This window comes from Rhagoletis pomonella, unplaced genomic scaffold (genome assembly GCF_013731165.1).
Source record: "Rhagoletis pomonella isolate Grant_MI unplaced genomic scaffold, Rhpom_1.0 Rhpom_scaffold_00005, whole genome shotgun sequence".
Lineage (NCBI taxonomy): Eukaryota > Metazoa > Arthropoda > Insecta > Diptera > Tephritidae > Rhagoletis > Rhagoletis pomonella.
This window is the reverse complement of record NW_023458559.1, coordinates 17,480,015-17,497,355: the sequence shown is the minus strand read 5'-3', so window position 1 is coordinate 17,497,355 and position 17,341 is coordinate 17,480,015.

The window sequence follows — 17,341 nt, the reverse complement described above, 5'->3', positions numbered from 1 at the left end:
ATAAATAGGACTAGTGGAAATATGCGTTTCTTTATTTTATGTTATTAAAAGTACGATTCCTGTGTTTATCTAAGTACAAACGATTGTTTTTTGCTCGCCAAACAAATTTGAGCGTACGGATTTTCCACCCACCACTTTTTGTCTGTGTACGGATTTTAGACTCTAAACGTCTGGCAGCCCTGGCTCCTATACTATACTGGTATTCAAGAAACTTGCTCTTATGGATGTAGATATTTGAAATGTTAATCCCGGGATCCCGGAGTTTTTAAAGTCTCGAAATTTCCGGGATTCTTGGCAAGTAATCCCGGGGTTTTCGGGATTTGTAATTTGCACTGATGGCAATAATAGAAACTCCTTTTCTTGACCAGTATTGGCTATATTTCTTTCTTTATTTAATAATTAATATTTTTTTATAAATGTCTAGCTCATTGTACATATAACACCGCGCGATAGTAAATTTTAAACACAAATATCAATATATTCGCGAAACCATGGGCCGAATATGGTAAAATTGCGTTTTTAGTTTTTAACTTTGTCGTCAGTAATTCAAAAATGATTTAAAAAATTCAGAGAAATGTACTTTGAGAAGAAGTATGGGTATAAAATTAATGGGGAAATCCAGTATAATTTAAACATATTCAAGTTTCTATTGCAGAAGGGCTGAAATTTCGCAATATTTGTTCCAATTTCGTTCTTCTAACTTTGTCAGCTAAAAAATTACCTATTCGACCTGGCGAATCCAAAAAATTTTAATATTTTAAATTCTACGGAAATTTCCTATTGCATTTGTTACCCATATTTATACCCGAGCGTACTTGTGCACAAGGGTATTATAACTTTGTTCGCATAACGGTTGTTTGTAACAGGCAAAACGAATCGAGATTGATATGTATGATCAGAATTAAAAGAGATGTCTGTCCGTCCGTCTGTCCGTGTACACGATAACTCGAGACAAAATTGAGATGTGTCCACAAAATTTGGTAGGTATCCCTTTATCCAATGTAGGTTGGGATTGAAAAGGGGCGACATCGGACAATAACCACGCCCACCTTCTGGTATTTTCGAAATATGCAAAAACTAAGATATTTAAGCAAATACTGGATCCAAATTGTTGAAAGTTAGTACACGAAGTAGAATTTTGGCTTAACATAAGACAGTTGTGAAATTTTTTGAAAATAGGCGTGGCACCGCCCACATACGATGAAATGCTGTATCTCTGTAGTCCCTTCACCAATCCCCACCAAACTCGGCACGAACATTGCTTAGAGTCTCACTAAGAAACCCTTTGAAATTTTTTTAAATCAGACAAGAACCACGCCCACCTCCCATATAACGGTAATTTACAGAAATATGAAAATGCGGTAAATTAGTAAGTATTTAAACTAATTTACTCAAAATCGATATATACAATGACCTCTCAGCAGAAAATGCTACTTAGGGAAATTTTTGGGAAAATGGGCATGGCACCGCCCAATTACGCCTACATATCTGTGCCTCGGTAACCGGTTTATTTCTACCAAACTCGGTACATTTATCAACCTTGGCTCAAAAACGCGATATGTTGAAACTTTTTACAACACACGCCGACTTACAACAATCTCTTAACAAGACACAATATTATTGCTTTTTGTTAAATGGGCGGGGCACCACCCACTTATGACTACATACATAAGTGTATATTGATAGCCCCCATATCGATTTCCCCCAAACATGCTCCAATTATTTCAATATCTAATATTATATTAACGAAACTGTTTGACATCGGGAAAAATACTCTTGCTTATCATGTAGTTTCCTGAGAAAAGAAAAAGAAAAACGAAATTTAATACTTGCGACGGGTATATAAAGTTCGGTTTCCCCCGAACTTATACTTCTTTACTTGTTTTATTCTACATTGCATAGAATTTTTTAATAATTTTTGGAATTAGTCATATCTTCGAAATTACAAAGTCCTTCAAAATAAATCCTGCGGTCAGAGAGATAAAATAAAAACGCCACTTTAAATAAAAAAGTAGGTTTCAAACCATTATACAATAATTACTGGTATTGTCTTCCTAGACAGTCTTGCTTCACATCGAAATTCGTGCTCCCTTATTTTCATTTTGACGCAGTTCAATATATACCTCGTTTATACCTACCCAAGAACCGCATTAACAAAAAGCTGATTTGCCTCAACACATATTTCTTTCAAGCATTTATACCTTTGTCGTTATGGCGCACTCGCTGAAACCGTATTCAAAAGTAAACAAAATTTATTATTTTTATTCGATATTTCTTAAATTATTTATTTGCGCGGTGTAGCGAAATGTAAGCGAACAAGAATTCAAATTTGTTATAATGATAATTCAAATTTAAAACGGGCTGTATAAAGAAAACCAGCCTTTTTTTCACTTCGCGTCAAATGAGTGATGTGTTTATACCAGTTTTCTAACCGATGCACAGTGTTTCGTGTAGAACAAGCTAGCTGGACAAAATTATTTTTTGAGATTTTTCGTTTCATATGCAGTCATTTATTTTAGTTATGTAATTTATTTTAGTCATATGTTTTATTTGCTTATTGTTTCTAACATTTTAGTTTGTATACATTTGTTTTACATTTGCTTTTTTCTGTATGTGTGAAAATAAATTATTACAAACACTTGAAGTAGAAAAGTATAATACAGAATTGAAGAAACAATAGGTTAAAATAAAATAAAATCTAATCATTATCACTTTCATTGGATGAGTGACTCGTGGAGTAGTTATGAGCATCAGCGGCATAACTATGAAAGCTGGAAACAATTGGGGTATTTACTGATTCCTTAACACTATCTGAGGACAATAAATCTAAGACTTCCGAGTTTAGGCTTCTAAGTCTTTTCTTTGGTAACTCTCTGAAGCTGTTTATTAAGGGATCCGATGTTATTAGCAACATATGCATAAGATCTCTATTCGTGGCTTCACGCGACTGCTTTTGTGTGTTATGTTCCCTGAATCGTCTCAAATCTTTGTTACGAGCTTCTGAGCTTCCTCAGAAAGCTGACCAATAGGCAAAATTGCTGATTTTATAATATCAGTACTATGCACCAAGATTTTATGAACTGTAACAGGCATACAGAACCACGAATAGAGATCTGTGTATAGTTTTTTAGCCTCACGCGCAAATATTTCAAACTTATCAATATTAATATTACACCCAGATGATAATGCTCGAAGGAGAGTATCAAATTTTTTTATGAACGTTACATCCAATTCCGTAATCTCAGCACTAACTTCAGAATTTTCGAAAAACCTACGAGCAGTATTGCCATCATTAGTATTACCGAATCCTGGTTTTGGTTTATCTACTATTAATCCAAGTGCACTTTTAAATTTATTCTGAATTTCGTGTGAACGTTGCTTTACACTAGCTTTATCTGACTCGTTCTGAAGTTGCCATTTTTTACTTCGAGCCGATAATATGAATGCAAGCATTCAAAACATCTTATCCATGCATGCAGAGTAGACAAACCAAAACCAAGACAATCGCGGCTAGGCATAAAAACCCGTCTCTCATCATTCATGTATTTTGGAGTGGCACCACAAATATAACACTTTTGGGTGGAGGAAGTTTCAGTCAAAGCATTACAAACTTTTCCGTCAATCATTGTTAGGAGCATATTGTGGTTCACAGAAACCTCGTATTCTTGCAGCAAGCACTTTGTTGGCAACAAAGCATTTATCTCCTCTAATACTTTGTTCGTTTCAGAAACGATAAAATCTTTTGTTTCTTTTGTTGTTGGACGACAATACATCGTAGAAGAAGGTCGAGGATTCTGCCAAACAATGTTAACTTTTTCGTCCCGTAATGGTACGAAAGAAAATATAAACAAAAACGCATCAGTGTCATCACTGCATGTGAATTTTTGTTTATATGTGCTATGACCAGAACTTCCATCGCAACCCCACTTGCTGATTAGAGTAAATGACAAGCATGTAGGTGATAAACTACTAAGAACTTCTTGATTTGCTAAAATTAAACGTTCAACACTTTTGTCTAAAATAGCTTGAACTTAAATTTCGGCACGTGTTTCATCCACATCAATTTTGTTTGGATAACACTCTGATTTAGCCTTTTCTACACTGTAAAACGACGGAAATACCTTATGACCTGCTTGGATACTCCATTTCCGAGTCATTTTGTACGCATGAGTAGTCGACTTTCTATCTACATAGTATGCTAAAGCTTCTACACTGCTCAAACATCTAGCACTTTGCTCACATATTGTTTTCGCCGTGAATACTTTAGTGTTAACTTTCGCTTTTTTTATAATATTTGCAATATTCCTGTTGCCGGACATACGTGTTGATAGTTCTGCCGCATAAATTAACTCATCTGCACTTCTGGATTGCAGTAAGTCATCCACTCGACGCCGTTTAGTTTTTTGACTGGAATGAAGTCCTTCTTTGGTTTTCCAGGGCCTGGGTTACCTAAAGATGTAGCTGGTAGTTCTGATGGCAAGTTTGAATGTACAGAAACTCTAAAAGTCATATCTGTACCCAAAAACCACTCCGAGTTTTTATTTATAAACCGTCCCCGATGTCTTCCAGAGCTCTTCCATTTCTCAGAAAGCTTTGACGAATATAGCGCAACTTCTATGCTTAAATCTCTTAAAGAATGCTCTATTACTTCACTTAAATCATATTTTGATAGAATAAAATTCTAAAACTCCTTATTTCTTGATTGTTTCGAATGTTTCAACCAAACTTCGAAAAATGCAATTCTTTTTATGGTTATAACTAAATCTGAAAAAGAAATAAAATAAAATAGATGTGCACTGAATTCGCAATGGTTTTTTATTTCGAGTGTTAACAGATACTCATGACTATAATATATATAAGATTTAAAGGGGTTACATGAGGAGACATATAACTTTTCTACCTCTGAAGTTAAAAATGTATATAAAAAATGTTTTATTTTCTTAATCATGGAATGTTAGACATACTAAAAATAATCAAATTGCTAAAAGATTATAACTAAAAACTTCAGCTTACCTTTGAGTTCAGATTCCATCACAAAAATGAAGTAGAAGTGGTGAATTAAAAGTTATATGAAGCGTAATATTCAAAACAAATTTTTTCAATCCGTTCTGACTTCGACTGCTCTTGCTTACTTACTTCAATTACTCAACATATTAGAAGTGAAAATAACAAACAAGTGTAAATACCCCGTTATATTGGTCTTCTGATTAATTACTCAATACAAAATTCTAGGAATAAAACTTTTGTTTTTGTCCAGCTACCTTGTTCTACACGAAACACTGTGCGATGTGAGAAATAAAAAAGCGATTTGAAAACAAATTCCAGTCAATACACTTTTTGAATTTCTGAGCGTATTGAAAGTTGGTTTATGCTTAGGTTTTGAATCACAACGAACTGGGTCAAAGCGCTTATGTGTTGGTATAAACAAGGTAATAGATTCTTATACATTTATTTGGCTTTGCTTTTCGTTTTCGCTCAATTTAATTTTTACAACTTTTCAAAACAAAGGAAGAAACGTTTGAAATTAAGTGAGCCATACAAATTTTGAAGTTATTTACAAGCAAATTTTTTTTCCGGCCTTTGCAAATTGAAAAAGTTCTCTGTAAGATGGTCTGTTAAAAAAAAAATACGTGAACATACATATATGGTATATGGGGTATGGAAAAAAGGACATTTCCAGCAGTAAACTTTTTAGTATGGGCAACAATGATATTTTTTAAATAACGCAGATCGGAAAATGCGCTCTCTGGGAAGACAATACCTGTAATTGTTGTACCATGGTTTCAAACCCATTTATTTGTTATTTATTTCATGGTAGGAGAGCTTCTCAAACAATACAGAAGCAATTTTTTCGATTCAAGTTGTTGATAAGTAATGAATATCATATCCCGGGATTGTGACAAAGTCATCCTGAAAATCCCGGGTTCGGAAAACGATACTATCGATATATCGATGGTTTTTGTTTTCAAAAAATACTATCGATGTTTTAAAACTATCGATACTATTGGATATAATGAAGGATTAAATAGTAAATTGTCTCCGTGTGAACAAATTTTTACTAAAAATTATAAAGTAAAAGAAAAACAGTTTTTCCGTTTTTGTTTGGCTTGTAAAATCATGTGAATAATTTATTCACATGGAATTGGCGATAGGGCGGAATAAATAAAACATATTTACATACTTAAATACATATGAGAGTGACAATCTTGTTTCGCCCAAAGAGCGAGAATTGAAATACTACGTCTGTTTTTAAGGACATTTTCTGTTACAAAAATTTTAAATTTCCGATTTGTTCTTATTCCAAAAAGAAACATTTAAATCCAGTGGAAAAGACAAACTAATACCGAGGCTCTTACGTTGTCATTTTCATCATCACCCGGCTCCACAAGATCTGCGTCACAAACCCTTTGGTATGATAAAAATGGCAGGTATATATATTTACTTTTAAATATTAGAGTCTTGTGTAAAAAATGTATTGTGTATGCAATTACATAACTTTTAGTTATGCTTGTCTAAAATAAAATTATTTAAAAAAAGTTTGTATTTGTCAATGTTATTGTGGCTTTATAAATAATAATATAATATTAAAATTTTTGTTCTACGATTTCTTTTGAACACGTGCGTTTCACCTTTAGCACTTTCTCAGTGTGTGTATACACTGACAATGAAAGTCGATGTAAAAAAAAGAAATAGGTTGGTGACAGGTAATATTATCAACGGAAATATAGTCAATTGACTTTATTTCCCACCCTGGTCAATTGACCTTATTTCCGTTGATCTCGTTACCTGTCACCAATAGGTTAAGCAGTTTCTTCAATGTTAATCAAGGACTTTCAACCCTTCATTAAAGTGCATGTTGAAGGTTTTATTCATTTACTTATTGTTATAGATCCTAAATATCGTCTGCTTTATAGACTTACATAATATCAAATACCGTTGCATTACAGTATCGTCTGTGGAGTCAGATGATTTTTCAAGTAAAGCTGGATTAATTTTTAATAATCGCCGAGCTCTGCACAAGCTCCTTTGCAGAAAAATTTATAAACAAACAAATAAAAAGGTGCAGAAGATAGTACATTTGGCGTAATGAAGCTAAATCTATATCTATATCTATCTATACTAATTATATAAAGAGAAGTCCCTTTTTTTGTAACAGGTAATCTCGAGAACGGCTGGTCCGATTTTTATGAAATTGTATATATAAATAGCTTTCAGCAATCACCATTGCGGTTGCCACACAACAAAAAATTTCTGACCAGAATTTGCAAAAAAAAAAAATTACCTGATAGTTACCAAGTCAAAAACAACGTTTTATTATATAGTAAACTGTAAAAACAAACCTCGTTTATTTGCCATAAATAAGACATGGGTACAATAAATAGTTTTGTTACAAGAAAACTAAATATATTCATTTTACATATGAGGCCATGAGGGCCAGAGGAGCCAATCTACAAACAAATTTTTAGTATTTAATATGAGAAAAGGATCTATAAAAAATAAATGCCGCCTTTTAATACAAAATTCATTGCGCCTACGTAATGCTACATATTATAATAAAAGAATACAGACAGGGCGTGCCTCGGGCTATTACCGTTTCGATTCTGGTAATGCATTTTAAGGTGCATCTCAACTTTTTTTGATGTGTCAGTTAAGCTACTCTGGCACATTTACATACGTATATAAATAAATTCTTATTCAATCTCTGTATACGTACGTGTATAAAGAAGAATATAACAAAAATTTGTGAAACAAAAAAAAACAAATACATATTTTTGCAACGCACGCGTTTAAAAATATACTTTTCATAAAAACGCCTTTTAAGCTGTTGTCTTTTGAACGGGATCTTAGCCCCAGAACAAAAACATTATTTAAAAAATCGACTTAAGAGTATATACCGAAGCGCTAAAGGGCCCAAATACACTGCACAAACTGCTGTTCAAACCTCCTTTTTTCATTTCCTCTATATATGAATCAAGGACCTGCCAATAAGTATTAAACGTATGGCATACTTCGTGATATTCACGGCTTTGCATTTCGCATTGCATTTCGGGCAAATTAGATGTGGTATCACCACACATATAATAAAAAGTATAGATGATTTTCAATAAAATAACATTACGATACGATTTCCAGGCTTCATCTATTGGACTTTAAACCTCTCAAAACAAAAACGTGGAAATACTGACGCGATAAATATTAGGGGTCTTCATCTAAAGTGATAAAGGGATAAATTGCTAAAATTTATCAGTTTGTCCGCATTCTTTCATGAACGCACCTTGGTAAATAATTGCATACAGCTTTTTATTATTTAACTTTTATGGCTAGATACGTTTCATTCTTACCTCTTCCATTGTGTTCATTTGCTTTTATGTGTTGGTAGCAAAAGTGACTACCTGGCAACCTGTAAGGATTGAATTTTGCTGAAATTTATACATTTATCCACCAAAGTCGTTTGATAGCGTGATAGATTACGATACAAAGTTTGACAGTTCATTTATCAATATCATAAATTTATCACTTTAGTAAGTTTATCAAGAGTTTATCACTTTTGATGAAGACCCCTAATGAACATGTAGCATTCCCGCGCGATCCATCCCTATTTTGAAATCCACCAATATGGATGACGATCCAAATATAACAAAAAATATTGTGACAGGCGCCCCACACTGTGATAATTTGACGAGTAGACTGCCCAGCGATAATTTTCTTCGATTGTGGTTAGTTATTTTTCCTTAGCGCTGTGTTGCCTGATCGACGCAATTTTCCTAGTAGTGTCGTCATTGCTACACACAACCACAGTACAATTTTCAAATTAATTCAACTTTTTTAGTATGACTTTATACACGGCAACTTACTAAAAGTTACCAAAATAAAAAAAAAAGTAGCCAAGTTACCAAGCACTCAAAAAGTTACCTATTCTGGTCACAAGTGACCAAATGTGGCAACCGTGATCACCTTGTTTTAGGCCAAAAACAAATTACTTTTTCCCGGTAGGTGGACCAGGGACCGATCTATTCGAAAAAATCTTGTTATGGTCCGATTTGCTTAAAATTTTGTACGTAGGTAGCTTTTTATCTAGATAAGCATATAGGATCCTTTTTTCCGGGAAGTGGACCAGAGACCGATCTATTCGAAAAAATCGTATTTATGGTACGATTTGCTTACAATTCGGTACGTAGGGGCTGTCCATATATTACGTAAGACCTTTGTGGGGGAGGGCGGGTCTAGAATTTTCTTACTTTTTCTTATATGGGGGAGGGGGCGTCCCGTAGATTCTTACGTAATATTATTTTTCTTATATTCTTATTCAAAATTGTTCTTTATAAAATACGAAAATTCACCCAATTAAAGTACTAAATTGCATTGAAATGAAAAATATACATTAAATACGGAGGATATTACAATTTTTTACAACTTTTGCTTTAATTTTTCTATTTTTCTAAAAAAAAACTCATTCATGCAAATATCAAAATGTGTTGATATGACATGCTGCGGTCCAATGCGGGTAATCTTCGAGATATTCTTCAAACCGGTTTTTGTCCACCACCTATTCCTCTTCGTTGTCAATCAATGTTGACAGTACCTTCTCCGACACAAGTACAAGAAAGTGATCATTTCATACCATTATTCCTAAGAATGGCACTGAAAGTGACTATTCCGTGCACTTACAAAAGTATACCTTATGATTTTTTTTGTCCCTCAGTGAATGACCAACTTGAGGAGAGAATATGCAATGTATGTGTGGTTTGCATCAAAGAAGGCAATAAGCATTCACAAAAAGCTTCACTTGATCTTTTCAAAACAGGCGAAAACTCCCTTACGTAATATATGGACAGCCCCTATGTAGCTTTTTGCCTGGATTAACATATAGGATCCTTTTTTTCGGGAAGTGGACCAGGGACCGATCTATTTGCAAAAATCGTATTTATGGTCAGATTCGATTAAATTTGGTATGTAGGTAGCTTTTTTCCTAGATTAGCATATAGGATCCCTTTTTTACGAGAAGTGGACCAGGGACCGATCTATTCGAAAAAATCGTATTTATGATCCGTTTTGCTTAAAATTTGGTACGTAGGTAGCTTTTTGCCTAGATTAGCATATATGATCCCTTTTTCTGCGAAGTGGACCAGGGTCCGATCCATTAAAAAAAATCATATTTATGGTCCGATTTGCTTTAAATTTGGTACTGTAGCACACATTAACTGTAGCACACCTACTGTAACATATGTATCTCAATTGTAACACACTTGTAACTGTAGCAGCTTTAGGTAAAGAACTTATAAATGTAACATAAAAAGAATTTTTTCATTCATAAATATACTGGCAAAGAATAAAGAAGAAACAAGAACTTTCTTGCAAAATTAATATAATTTTAATTGAAGAAAGAATACTATAATAATCAGAAGCGGTATGGACACGCCTTCCAATGAAGTTTTGAATGTTTTAAAACACATACCGTTGAACAGCTGAAAACATGGCTGCGAAAGCTTGGGGAGGAGACTAGCGGCACCAAAAACGAACTGGTGCTCCGTTTGGTCAGTTTGCATAATCGAGGTGATTTTCTGCTACCTGAACGCAACTGCGAAACCAGTAGTGTAGATAATCAAGCATGTGCTTCAATTGGCGAAATTTTTGAAGCAGGCGGTATCGGTGGTAATACAGAAGCTGTATTAGTTGATAACGACACACGCAGCGTCGACGTGTATGGTGGTGATGAGGCGAGCGTCGGCAGATATGTGCAGTTGATGAATTGTAATGGTGATAGTAGTCAAAACGAGTACAGCGGGGCAAATACAAGGCAGAACGGAAACGGAAAGCGAATGAATATTCAAGCAAATGAGTGGGAACTGTTGAAAAAGGAATTAGAAATAATGAAACGAGAAAATGAAATGCAAAAAAGAGAGAACGAGTTACTTAAAAGAGGAAATGAGATGCTGACAAGAATTAATAAACAACAAAACTCTAATAACGATGAAATATGCACTAGTTCAGGACAAGGTTTTACTAGTATGAAGAATTTTATGATGGCAAAAGAAATAATACCAGATTTTACTGGCAACGGTGACTATTTTCAGCAGTGGGAAGCTCAGCTGAAAAGTGTACAAACCGCATACGATTTAGATGAAAACAATACGAAGGCTCTCATTTCAATTAAATTAAAAGGTCGAGCTTTAAAGTGGTTTTATTCGCGATCTGATATAATGTCAATGAGTGTTGCAAATTTACTGGTAGAAATGCGGATGTTATTTGAAGATCGCTCAAGCCGACTAGCTTTAATGAAGGAATTCGAAGGAAGAAAGTGGCATTCTAATGAATCGTTCCAGGAATATTTCAATGAGACGTTAATATTATCAAATAAAATTTTGATGAATGAGGCCGACTTATTAGAACAAATTATTGAAGGAATTCCTGATTATTTTTTACGTTCGCAAGCAAAAATACAGCGGTTCAGTAATAAACAAAGCTTGCTCGAAGCTTTTCAAGGAGTTAAGTTGATGAAGGTCGGTAGTAGTGCAAACGATAAAGCGGTTCAGCAATCAAAATCGAAGAGGTGTTTCAATTGCAATTCCCTAGGTCATGTAGCAACTGAATGTCGTAAACCGAAACGTGAAAAAGGAGCATGCCACGTATGTGCACAATTAGGACACTATGCTGCTGAGTGCCCAAAAAGGAAGGTTCATCACGTTGGGGAACAAGATGATGACAATTGTGATGATTATGTAAGGTACATTGAGTATTGTTTTATAAAAGGTAGTTATAAGTTTCATTCAACATTAGGTATTCTAATTGACACTGGCAGTGCAATAAGTTTAATTCGCCAACAGTTCGTGCCCAATGTTGTTCTTATAAGAAATTATAAATCTGAATTTGAGTTTTTCGGTATTAATAAATGCCAACTTAAAATAATTGGCCAATTAAAATGTATAATTGTATAAAACAATAGTCAAGTAGAGTTGAATTTGTATGTTGTTCCAGATGAAACTATGTCATATTCTGTAATTTTAGGTAGGGATTACTTGAACTTAGCTAAATGGAAACTTAAAAATGAAATGAGTAGGATCATAATAATACTAGCTTTGAGAAAGAATGTAGCAGTTTAATGAAAATTGATTTAGATAAGAAGGAGTCATTTATTGATAATAATGAAATAAGTTGTGAAACTAAAAGAAATTTTGATAAAATATTTAAAGAATGTTATTTGTACTGCAAATGCCCTGATGAACCAGAAACCGATTGTAGAATGAAGCTTTTGTTGAATAATGAAAAGCCTATCCACTACCCTCCACGGAGATTAGCTTACAATGAAAATGAAAAAGTTCAGGCTATACTAGATGAGTGATTAGAACAAAACGTGATCAGGCCGAGTAAATCCGAATACTCATCTCCAATAGTATTGGTGCGTAAAAAGACGGGAGACATACGGCTTTGTGTAGATTATCGGACATTAAATAAAAATACTTTGAAAGATAATTATCCAATACCATTAATAGATGATCTTTTAGATAGATTAGTTAACAAAACTATCTTTTCAGTTGCCCTGCTAACGTCATGTTGTTCGGACGTGTTTTGCTTTGCTCGTCAAAAATTTTTTCTTTGTGATTCCTACAAAGCTAAGCGTGAATGTGACTTTTAAAGTGTGAAACGACATAAGTTCATTACTAAATGAGACAGTGACTCTTGTTAATTTAAATTTGCATTATTTTCTATTTTTTCTAAGTTAAATAATGCCTTGCTCTTGTGGCCATAAAGTTGATCGCTCTCAACTAAAAAATAAAATTCAGTGCGCGAAATGCAGCGAATTGTTTCATTTGTCATGTGTTGGTTTGCTGCCATCAGATGTAGAATATCTCTTGAGCTCGGATAAGAGTTTTTATTGCAAAGCTTGCTCGAAGTCTCGCCGTGATTCTATCCGTTCGCCTCCACCCATCGTCGTTTTAGATGGCGGGGCTACCAACATCTCTAACATCACCGAATCTGGTTTGTCTACTAATGCGACTGTGAAGTCGTTTACCACCGTTAAGCATCGCGACAACAATACCAATGAACCTAATAACAACCAGCAAATAACATTGGGTTCTGTGTACAATGTGATCGTGTCTCTACGAGCGGAGAATGCACATATGCTCAATTCCATTCAGTGTTGCCAGAACTTTTTGGGCCGACTGGCTAGATTGGCAAAAAAAAGCGGCTAAAAACGGCTAAAATGTTTTAGTGAAATTTCACATAAACTCTGGCAAAAAACGGCTAAAATTTTTTAGTGAAAATTCACATGCTTTATTTAAATAAATCGCTAGAAACGAAAGACTAGTTAACACCATTAATTTATATCGAGTGTATATTCCTCATCATCAAATGAACCACTATTGTATATATCACCTGAATTCATTAATTTTAAGAGATCGTCATCTACAGTAAAATTATGGCAGCATTTTTCTTCACGTTTTAAACCGTATCTTATATATAAAATAGCGTTTAACGTTTTAACGCACATTGGATTTCTTTGCTTAGTTTTTATTATATTCATTGAACTAAATATTCGCGCTACTTCTGCATTACTTATAGGCAAAACAAGAAAACTAAAAACTAGGTTGGAAAGGTCAGCAAAAGGGTTTTCTCCTAGAGCATTTCGAAATTGATAAACTTTGGCCCAAAATTTTACAGTTGAGTCTAAATTACTCCAGGTATGTAACGTTAACCGTTGCCATTGCATCTCTATGGATGTTATTTCGTCGGCATTATATTTGTGTTTTTGTTGCTGTAGTTGAACAAATACTTTTGGTTTAATTGCTCTTAATGCATTTCCAACCGAAAAAAGTCAATTTTTTTTAGTGTGGCAATATTTGTAGGGAGGCGTTGGCGTAATTCCTTTATTAAAGTGATAATAAAATAGCGACCATTTTCCCGAATTATTTACTCGGCTTCGTGGTCAAAAGCGTTTGTGCTTACTTTTGTTTTTAAATACTCTTCAAAACTGTGATAAAACTGAGGAAATGGAGCAAGGTATGGTTCCAACGGGGAGCATATAGGATCAAATGTGTCCGCGCTAATAACCACTAGGGAGCATAGATGCGAAAGTAAAACATTGAGTTCATTAAAAATCTTCATTGGGTCTGCATTATTGCTTTCGAACAACTTGTTTACTTTTTGCACCTGAAAATTAGGCAAATAGTAAAATCGGCTAAAAACGGCTAACTTTTTTTTACAAACCAGCTAACAAATCGGCTGCCGGCTAGATCGAATTTTCTCCGGCTAGTTGCTATCAAAACCGGCTAAATCTAGCCGGAAAACGGCTAAAATGGCAACGCTGATGCCATTACTGCCCTGTGCGAAGAAAACAAGAATTTAGTGAGTATAACAGAAAGTATGCATTCTGATATGCTTGCTATGCAGCGTACTCTGCAAGAAAAAGATGATGTGATTACATTACTCAAGACTGAGTTTAACGACCTACGTTCGTGTGTTAATGCTGCTGTTGACAAGTTGGTTGATTATAACAAACCTATTACTGTGGCTACTGCTAATGCTTGTCTACCCACACTGCAAATTTCTCCCGATGCTTGCTACTCATCTGCGTCTGTTGATGGTTTGCCGATCAACTTGCAGTCACCTGCTGTTGTCAGTGACGCGCTCTCTTCTGCTTGCTCTCTGTCGGTTCCCGCCAATGCTTTATCATCAGCGGTTAAAGAATCTACTTCTGTTGATGCTCTACTGTCCAACATGCAATCAGCTGCTGTCGATAATGTTGCTCTCTCTTCAGTTAATTTCCCTTCTTTACCAGGTGCGTGTGCTGGTGCTGGTACTGTATCCTCTCTCAAGAGCAAAAAGTCGGCCAAATCGCGCCAACGTTTAATGCCGTCAGCTGAAACTGAAATTACTACAGCATCCCCGCAGCAAAATGCTAGTAAATTAAAATATTTCGCGTGTGGTTGGCTCTAATGTCAACGTGGATCTCAAAGTTGCTATGCACACTAGGTGGATTCATTTGGCTTCCTTTATGCCTACTGTTACATCCGACGATATAATAGCCTATGTTGTGAAGCACGCCAACATTGAAAAACAATTTTTGTCATGCCATAGGCTTGTAAAGAGGGGCACACCGGAGCACACATTAAAGCGCGTTAATTTCAAACTGGGTGTTACGGAAAATTTACTGGAGACACTGCTCAATCCGGAAATTTGGCCGGAATATGTTACTGTGCGTCCTTTCCGTTTTTTTTTCAACAGAAGGAAGATCAAACAGCGAAATCGTAGCTGCCTCTACGTCTGAAAGTCAAAGCCAAAAACATATCAATGTATATTTTCAAAACGTTTCTGGAATGAGGACCAAATCTAATATTGTAAGCGAATTGAGCTCACAGGAGTTTTATGATGTGTTTGTGCTGATTGAAACCTGGCTTAACACAAATTTCTTCGACTCTGAATTCTTCGACCCTAATTTGTATGACGTTTTTCGGAAGGACAGAGATCCTACTAAAACCGCTTGTAACAGAGGGGGTGGTGTTTTGATCGCTGCAAGGCGAATGCTACGTGCTACTTCGGTCAGGCTGGACAACAATGACACGCTTCTAGATCAAGTTTGTGTCCGTTTATCTGGTTCATTAGGGAAGGTATTCATCTGCGCTTCCTACATTCCTCCAAGCAGTCACGATTCATTGTATAGAGCACATGTTGACAACATCATCTCCTTACACTCAAGGATTCGGGATCATCAGCTGTGTGTACTCGGTGATTTTAATCTAAGTAATATTAGCTGGTCGTATTTGGACAACTCCTATTTTCTAACGCCTTTTAATGTCACTAACTCCTCTGAAGTTTATTTAGTTGACAACCTCTTAAGAATTGACCTCTGTCAAATCAATAGTTATTACAACAAATGTAATAGAATTCTAGACTTAATTTTTATATCTAGTAATCTTAACTTTAAGCTTTTTGAGTGTTTCTTGCCAATTTCTCCGGCTGGCATTCATCATATTCCTTTAGTACTCACTATTGAGTTCTACGAGTTTTCTAATATCTCTCTGGGAAGTGACCGTGTTAGTTTTAATTTTAACAGATGCAATTTTGAAGAATTTAATAATCTACTGCTAGAGCTTGACTGGGATGGCATCTTTACTAACGTTAATGTTAACCGCAGTTTTGAATTGTTTAGGTCCACGGTGCATAATTTGCGTATGGAGCATATTCCAATATTTTCCAACAGAAAATACAAGCATCCATGGTACACTAAGGAATTGAAGCCCCTCAAAAATCGCTGCAATAAGTATTATAAAAAATTCAAAGCGTCAAATAATACCTTGTATCTCTATAGTTATAAAAGTTGTTCTTCTGAGTTTAGAAAAATGGATAGAGCCCTTCGAAAAAAATATATAAAAAATTTCGAGGACAATATTAAAACTAACCCGAAAGCTTTTTGGTCATTTATTAAATCTAAAAAATGTAAATCTAATATACCAACCTCGATGGTCTATAATAATAAGCATGCGGATTCGGCGGAAGATGCCGCTAATCTGTTTGCTGAATTTTTTAGTGCCAATTTTGTTGCTGATGATGGATTGGAGCTAAATACTTCAAGTGCATCGGATTCCTCTCTTTCGTTTGGCTCGTTATCCTTATCTGAGGTGGATGTTCAAAAGGGTATTGCATCCCTGAAATTTTCAACCCAAACAGATATTGATGGTTTATCTGTCATTCTTTTTAAAAATTGCCAGGCTCTTATTAAGCCGCTAATGCTAATTTTCAATTTATCGCTTTCTTCGGGTACTTTTATTAGTGAATGGAAGAAGACAAATATTACTCCAATTTTTAAAAGCGGAAATAAAAATGACGTTAAGAATTATAGACCTATTGCTAAATTGTCAACGGTTGCCAAGTTACTTGAAGCCATTATGAAGGGCAAAATGGTCTTTTCAGTTCGAAATATCATATCTCCGAATCAGCATGGTTTTATTAAAGGGAGATCCACCGTTTCCAATCTAGCGATTTTTACGGAGGACTGTCTGGAAAGCTTTTCGGCTGGGTTGCAAATTGATACGGTATACACGGATTTTTCAAAAGCGTTTGACAGAGTTTCTCATACAATTTTGCTGGACAAGCTAGCCTGTTTAGGGTTTCACTCTAAATTTCTATCTTGGATTAAATCATATTTAAGTGATAGGTACTGTTCGGTGGTACTTGACGACACGTCCTCCCGATCTTTTCATGCCAGTTCAGGTGTTCCCCAGGGAAGTATCCTTGGACCGTTGTTGTTTATTATTTTTATAAATGATATTAGTTTATGCTTCCTACATGCAAAATTTCTCCTGTACGCGGATGACCTGAAGGTTTATTCTGTCGTAGCAAG